The sequence below is a fragment of the Myotis myotis genome, unplaced genomic scaffold (assembly GCF_014108235.1).
Source record: "Myotis myotis isolate mMyoMyo1 unplaced genomic scaffold, mMyoMyo1.p scaffold_m19_p_8, whole genome shotgun sequence".
NCBI lineage: Eukaryota > Metazoa > Chordata > Mammalia > Chiroptera > Vespertilionidae > Myotis > Myotis myotis.
Genome location: NW_023416390.1, coordinates 93,545,539 through 93,552,272, shown reverse-complemented (window position 1 = coordinate 93,552,272; position 6,734 = coordinate 93,545,539).

The following is a 6,734-nucleotide window of genomic DNA, read 5'->3' as shown; positions in this document are numbered from 1 at the left end:
AAACCGGAATGGTAAACAACAGTTTTATTTAAATGCACAAGGAAGAATTAAGCCAGACCTATATCAGTGTTTGAAATTCTTGAAGATAGGACGGTGGTGTTGATTAACAGAGAGAGCCTTGACATTATTGTGCTTAACCAGGAGACAGGAGGAAGTTCACTGTGGAAAGCAGTTTCATTGGAGGATCACTGTGCTGAGTGAGTGGAGCCCGTAGCTTTGAGGTAGAGGGCACGTGACCTTTTTCCTTGCACTGTTGCAGAATGTAGTTTTGGAGTAAGTGATCCTAATGTGCTCAACTTGTCACTCCCAAACTAAGATTTTTTTTTCTTCATGCCATTCATGAAGGTCTCAACACTTGGTTTTTGTTTGTTTGTTTTAATCCTCACCTGAGGATATTTTCCACTGATTTTCAGAAAGAGGGAAAGACAAGAAATGTCGATGTGAGAGAAACACATAGATTGGTTGCCTCCTGCACATGCCCTGACCAGGGCCTGGGCCGGGGAATATCCTGCAACCGACGTACATGCCCTTGATGGAATCGAACCTGGGACCCTGTGGTCCATAGGCCAACGCTCTATCCACTGAGAAAAACCAGCTAGGGCAACACTTTGAAATTTCCTTGTATATGGCATCCCATCCAAACCTCTGGCTGGGTTCTTGGCCACAGGTGTTTCCTAATGGGGTGTTCTGAACGGACGGAGTCTGCCTCGTCCTGAATCACTACAGTGAAACATTTTTAAGACCTAAACATTTTAGCTTTGATTTTTATGAAGGGAAATATGCCTGTTTTCTTCACAATTTGGCATTTTCTTGTTGTTGCCTCCAAATGAATTCATGATTCAAGAAAGAGGTTGAGGTCCTAGCTGGTTTGTCTCAGGGGATAGAGTGTTGGCGTGCGGACTGAAGGGTCCCGGGTTCGATTCCAGTCAAGAGAACATAGAAACATCTATGATTCTCTCTCATCATAGATGTTTCTATCTCTCCCTTTCTCTTCCTCTCTGAAGTCAATAAAAACGTATTTTTTTAAAAAGAGTTTGAGGAAAGAACAAAGTTGGCTTTAAAGGTCAAGATAGTTTTATATTAGCTGCTGACTAAAACAAAAATAAAATGTTTTTATTTTTATAAATTCTTAAATGACATGGTTTTGTCACCAGTATTCTTATTAATATTTAAAGGAAATGATAGCCTGGCTGGTGTGGTTGAGTGGATTGAGTGTCATCCCATGCACTACGGGGTTGCTGGTGGGTTCTCAGTAGGAGGGGGTATGCAGGAGGTGGCTGATAGATGTTTCTCTCATTGATGTTTCTATCTCTCCTTTCTTTCTCTCTAAAAGCAAAAAATATATATTCAAGAAGAAAATGACAATTATTTTTCAATTTATAAAAGTTGAAGTAATGTTTTCATCTTTAGACAACTTCACTTCTTTTAGCTCACCAGTGTTCTCAGTTGTGAAATGTGGAAAATAGTATCTTTTTGCACAATAATTTTGAGAAGATCAAATGAGAAAATATTAAAAGCAGCCCATTAGTATCTGACACATATATATGTGTGTGTGTGTATAAATATATATGTATATGTATATTTTCAATATATTTTATGGATTTTTTACAGGGAGGAAGGGAGAGAAATAGAAGTATCGATGAGAGAAAAACATTGATTAGCTGCCTCTTGCACACCCCCTACTGTGGATGTGCCTACAACCACGGTACATGCCCTCGGCCGGAATCGAACCTGGGGCCCTTGAGTCTGCAGGCTGACGCTCTGTCCACTGAGCCAAACCGGTTAGGGCAGTATCTGACACATATCATGTTCCAGTAAATGTTAGCTATTGTTATGCTCAGTAGATGAACAGGAATAGGTGATAAATCAGCTTGCTTCATAGAAAGTAGTGCAAGAATTTGGTAGCATATCAACTGGTACTGGTATCATACTAGGAAACCAAACCAAGTTGCTTATTCCTAAAATCTCCAGAATTACCTTTTAAGAGACAGTTACATGAGCAGGTTGGTACCACGCTGTGGAATAGAACAGACATGTAAAGTGCACTTGAGTCATAGCCCAGGTGCCTGTTCCCTCAGGCGACAACAGTGCAGTGCCATCACCTTCACTGGTGCCCACTGACTTAGTCTCTGAGCTGCATGAAGGTAGGACAGGATGAAAAGTGTGTGGCGTATCGTTAGGCACGCATTAATTGTAGTAAGATAACTAGAAGCAGGTTTTTAAAATGTACTAGGGAGTTTCTTATAAAAGCCACCTCATGCTGTGTTCTGTATTCAAACCCAGTGAACACATTCTTCTGGGCATTGTTCTCTACAGTCCCAGCAGGAGCTCTCTGTTTGGTTATCAGGAGACCCTGCAAAATCTTTAATCATCTGTGAAACATTATTAGGCTTATTCTGTACTATGTTTGCAAAAGCAGAATTCGGGGACACATTGAAACAAAACAAATAGATATTATGTTGTCTAGCTCTCACTTCACCAGAAAACTACCAGAACAACCTTTTCTGAAAATTCTAGTCATTCTGGTTTTATTGAAATTTATTAAACTTGAGGCTTGAAAATAGCATTACTGTATGGGGCCTGACCACAACCCATTTTTTAAAAATATTAATGTTTTAAGCTTATAAAACCATTGAAGCCTACACATAAAGAAGTGTATGTGAGTAATCAATGTGGTATTAGTCATAATAGCCAAACAGTCCAAATGCCCACAGGCTGCTCAATAAACAAAATGTGATATATATTTTTCAACTTTCCATTATGGAAAATTTTAGACATACAGAAAAGCTGAAAGACTGTAACATTGATCACCTATATGTTCATCACCTACATTTAACATAACATTTGTAATATTTGCTTTATAATATATTTTAGCTATAAAGCATTTGAAAGCAGATAGGTGCCACTTCATTGAAATAGTTAAGCATGTGCTTTTCAGAATTGGCTTTCAGTATTGGACTTCAGAACATGGACAAGAATTTTCTGATATTGAATATTTAGTTCATATTCAAATTTCACCTGGGGATAGTTTGGGGCCAATAATCCCCCATGTTGATATAATTTAGTTTTATATACAAGCAATTATCACACTAATGATGTAAAATGACATTCTACTTGTGAAAAATATTGAAGAAATACATGTGGTTACTGCCCTCACATTGCTGTAAGGAGCTCTGACTGGAGAAAAATACATATATGCAACCCCATGATGAAAGATGAGCCCAGATAGGTTGCAGGCCCAAAGTAGACCTTGATCACTAATGTGTCTGCATGTGGCTATGGGTTCTCTCCATCATCAGTGGGAGAGTAGTTTGGGACTCAACAGGCAGAATGGGTGCATGGTGACAGCTGCTGTATGTCACCAAACATGGAGTATCATTCAGACTTAAGTTCTGTGTGCCTCATTTCCTTGTGCATGGTACTTGTTAGTAAATGTTGAGGAAAAACACAGCCCCATTTTCAGAAAGGTCAGTGTGGAGCTGCAAGGAGACTAAGAATGTATCTGAAATAATAAAACTGGAGGAGAGGACTCGTTAGAGAGGGTTGAGGTGGTGAGAAACAGCCCTGAAGGTATTTTGAAAGACAAATAGTTGCCCAACATAATTTTTTTAAAAAAATATATTTTATTGATTTTTTACAGAGAGGAAGGGAGAGAGATAGAGAGCCAGAAACATCGATGAGAGAGAAACATCGATCAGCTGCCTCCTGCACACTCCCTACTAGGGATGTGCCTGCAACCAAGGTACATGCCCTTGACTGGAATCGAACCTGGGACCCTTGAGTCCGCAGGCCGACGCTCTATCCATTGAGCCAAACCGGTTAGGGCCCAACATAATCTTTTGTAAGGGACAAATATTCTGTGTACTATCCAGTAGGGCAGCTGTTAGCCACATATAACTGCTGGACACTCAAGGCTAGTATGACAGGATCTGATTAAAAATTTTTTTAAAATATATTTTATTGGTTTTGTACAGAGAGGAAGGGAGATGGATAGAGATTTAGAAACATTGATGAGAGAGAAACATTGATCAGTTGCCTCCTGCACACCCCGTACTAGGGATATGCCCGCAACCAAGGTACATGCCCTTGACTAGAATTGAACCTGGGACCCTTCAGTCCGCAGGCCGATGCTCTATCCTTTTTTATTAAATCTTTATTGTTCAGATTATTACATTTGTTCCTCTTTTTTCCCCCCATAACTCCCCTCCACCCAGTTCCCACCCCACCCTCCGTCCTCATTCCCCACCCACTGTCCTCATCCATAGGTGCACGATTTTTTGTCCAGTCTCTTCCTGCATCCCCAACACCTCTTTCCCCCCCAAGAATAGTCAGTCCATTCCTTTTCTATGCCCCTGATTCTATTATAATCACCAGTTCATTCTGTTCATCAGATTATTTATTCACTTGATTTTTAGATTTACTTGATAGATGTGTATTTGTTGTTCATAATTTGTATCTTTACCTTTTTCTTCTTCTTCCTCTTCTTTTTTTTTTTTTTTTGTGGGTTCAACATATTTTTTTTAATATATTTTTTATTGATTAAGATATTACATATGTGTCCTTGTCCCCACGTTACCCTCTACCCCCCCACCCCCCCACCCCCCCCGCTCATGCCCTCTCCCCCCCGTTGTCCATGTCCATTGATTAGGCCTATATGCTTGCATATAAGTCCTTTGGTTGATCTTTCCCCCTTACCCCCACCCTCCCCTACCTTCCCTCCAAGTCCCGACAGTCCAATCAATGCCTCTCCGTCTCTGGATCAGTCCTTGTTCATCAGCTTATGTTGTTCATTATATTCCACAAATGAGTGAGATCATGTGGTATTTATCCGCTCTCCAGTTCCATCCATGCTGTGGCAAATGGTAAGAGTTCCTTTTTCTTCTTCCTCTTCTTAAAGAATACCTTTCAGCATTTCATATAATGCTGGTTTGGTGGTGATGAACTCCTTTAGCTTTTTCTTATCCGTGAAGCTCTTTATCTGACCTTCTATTCTGAATGATAGCTTTGCTGGATAAAGTAATCTTGGTTGCAGGTTCTTGCTATTCATCACTTTGAATATTTCTTGCCACTCTCTTCTGGCCTGCATGGTTTCTGTTGAGAAATCAGCTGACAGTCGTATGGGTACTCCCTTGTAGGTAACTGACTGTCTTTCTCTTGCTGCTTTTAAGATTCTCTCTTTATCTTTTGCTCTTGGCATTTTAATTATGATGTGTCTTGGTGTGGTCCTCTTTGGATTCCTTTTGTTTGGGGTTCTCCGCGCTTCCTGGACTTGTAAGTCCATTTCTTTCACCAGGTAGGGGAAGTTTTCTGTCATTATTTCTTCAAATAGGTTTTCAATATCTTGCCCTCTCTCTCCTTCTGGTACCCCTATAATTCTGATGTTGGTACGCTTGAAGTTGTCCCAGAGGTTCCTTACACTATCTTCATATTTTTGGAATCTCTTTTCTTTTTTCTTTTTCGGTTGGGTATTTTTTGTTTCTTTGTATTTCAAATCTTTGACTTGATTCTTGGGATCCTCTTGTCTGCTGCTGGATCTCTGTAAATTATTCTTTATTTCAGTCAGTGTATGCTTAATTTCTAGTTGGTCCTTTTTCATGTCCTCCATGGTCTCACTATACTTATTGAGGGATTCATTAAATTTATCGGCGGTTTCCATAAAATTCTTGAAAAACCTTATAAACGTGGCCTTGAACTCTATATCCAATCGTTTGCTTTCCTCCATTTCTGCCATTTGTGACCTGTTTCTTTGTCTCCGCATTTTGGCAGCTTCCCTGTGTTGATAGAGTGGCCCTGCGCGCCAGGTGTCCTGTAGGGCCCAGTAGCTCAGCCTCCCCAGTTACCTGGGGTGGACACTCTTGGTGCACTCTTGGTGCCTTGGTTGTTGTAGAATCACTGGGAGGAATTGACCTCCAGGCCACTTGGCTGTGAGAATCAGCTGTGTCTAAAGTGGGAGAACTTCTGTGCTGAAGACACCCTTCTGGGGCAAGACTTGCTTCAGTGGGGCTTTGGTGCTCACTGAGTCTGCTCCCTGAGTGTGTCCCTTATGGATCTGAGGAGTTGCAGTCTGGTACCCTCTGACCACTGGGTACAGTGGCTCCTGGATCTAAGGAGGTGCTAATTCAGCCTCTGCCTGAGGCCACACAGCAGGAGCCACGAAGAGGCTCAGCTGTGAAGTAATGCAAGCCGCTGCGGGGCCTTGGGCCTTCTCTTGGAAGTTCCGGGTCTGCCTGGCTGGGCTGCAGTTAGGTACATTCACATGCAAAAGCCTCTGCCGCAGCCTGGGTGGGGCGGGGTCTCAGGGAATCAAAGGGCGGATCAGGGAGCTATGGCCGATTCTCCGCCCGGAGTCGCGGGTCTCAGTGACCCGCTAATTGCTGCAAGCACCTCTGAGGGAAAGCCGCCTTCAAGTTCGCCCGCTGCCCGACAGACCAGCTTCTCCCCGTATGAGACCTGGGTCCCCAGAGACTTCCCGGAACAGGAGTTCAGAGCAGTCGGGAGTTTGTGATTCAAAAAGACAGCCGCGTCCTCAGGTGCCACCCCCTTTCCTCGCGCGCGCGAGCCGCCGTACCTCTGCACTTCACCTCCGCAGCGCCTCTGGCTCTCAGCGTGCTTTTCTTTCCTTCTAGTTGTAGAATTTACACTCAGCCAGCCTTTCTGTTGATCTGGATGATGTTTGCTCAGTCCTTTGCGGTAATTTTCAATTGTTGTGGGAGGCGACAATTTCCCGGTGTTTA